Source organism: Rousettus aegyptiacus, unplaced genomic scaffold (assembly GCF_014176215.1).
Source record: "Rousettus aegyptiacus isolate mRouAeg1 unplaced genomic scaffold, mRouAeg1.p scaffold_m13_p_8, whole genome shotgun sequence".
NCBI classification, from domain to species: domain Eukaryota; kingdom Metazoa; phylum Chordata; class Mammalia; order Chiroptera; family Pteropodidae; genus Rousettus; species Rousettus aegyptiacus.
The window spans coordinates 18,494,250-18,495,325 of NW_023416311.1; the positions used below are offsets into that span (position 1 = coordinate 18,494,250).

The 1,076-nt window shown below is 37.4% G+C and overlaps 1 pseudogene; it reads left to right on the forward strand.

Annotated features, from left to right (window-relative positions):
- The first annotated feature begins 960 nt into the window (after positions 1-960).
- LOC118607062 lies at positions 961-1,076 on the forward strand (annotated as a pseudogene).

Sequence of the window (1,076 nt, forward strand, 5' to 3'; positions counted from 1 at the left end):
GTTGGACAGCACTGCTCTAAAACCATCTGAGTTGGATTGCTTCCTGCTGGAATTAACTGGAACATATTCCCATATCAATTGGAACCTCTTTTATATGGTTTACATATTTGGGAATCCAGCTTAAACTGTCATTGATTCTTAACTATTATAATAGGCATTTAAGACACAGTGTTTAACCCTCATTCACTGCACATGGGAACATGTAATGGTGCAGCCACTTTGGAAAAGTTTGGCACTTCAAAATACTAAATGTTTTAAGCCACACGGGCATAACTATATGACCCAACAATTCCACTCTTAGGTATATACTTGAGAGAATTGAGAACATAAAAACTTATACACGTGCAAAATCTTGTTCATGAAGCATTATTCTTAATTGCCAAAAATTGGAAAAAACCTAGATTCCATCAATTGATGAATGGATCAACAATGTAGTATATCCACACGATGGAATATTATTCAGCTTTAAAAAGGAATGAAGTAGTGTACTCAAGCTACAACATGGACAAACCTTGAAAGCATTATGGCAAGTGAAAGCTAGGCACAAAGGACCACATATTGTATAATTCCATTCATTCGAAATGTCTGAAAAAGGCAAATTCGTAAAAAGGCAAATCTAGAAGTAGACTGTGGTTACCAGGGGCTGGGGAGGTAGGGGAGAAATGAGGTACAGGGTTTCTTCTTGAGGTGATGCAAATGTTCTAAAATGGATTGTGGTGCTGCTGTCCAGCTCTGTGAATGTATAAAAAATTCATTAAATTGCACACCTTGAATGTGTGAATTGTATGGTATGTAAATTATACCTTAATAAAGTTTTTATTAAAAAAGACATAATGTCTAAAAGTAATAAAATTTTATAAAGTAGTATGTTATTAGAAACATGGCTGGACATGGTTCCATAGTGTAGTCTGCTTTACATGCAGGTCCTAGGTTCATACCCCAATGAAGCCATGGCCCATGGTCTATAGCCATGCCACTCTGAACAAGCCCAATGTCTGATCTTGGAAGCTAAGCAGTGTTGGGCCTGGCTAATACTTGGATGGGAGACCAGTTAGGAAGACCAGGTACTATAGGCA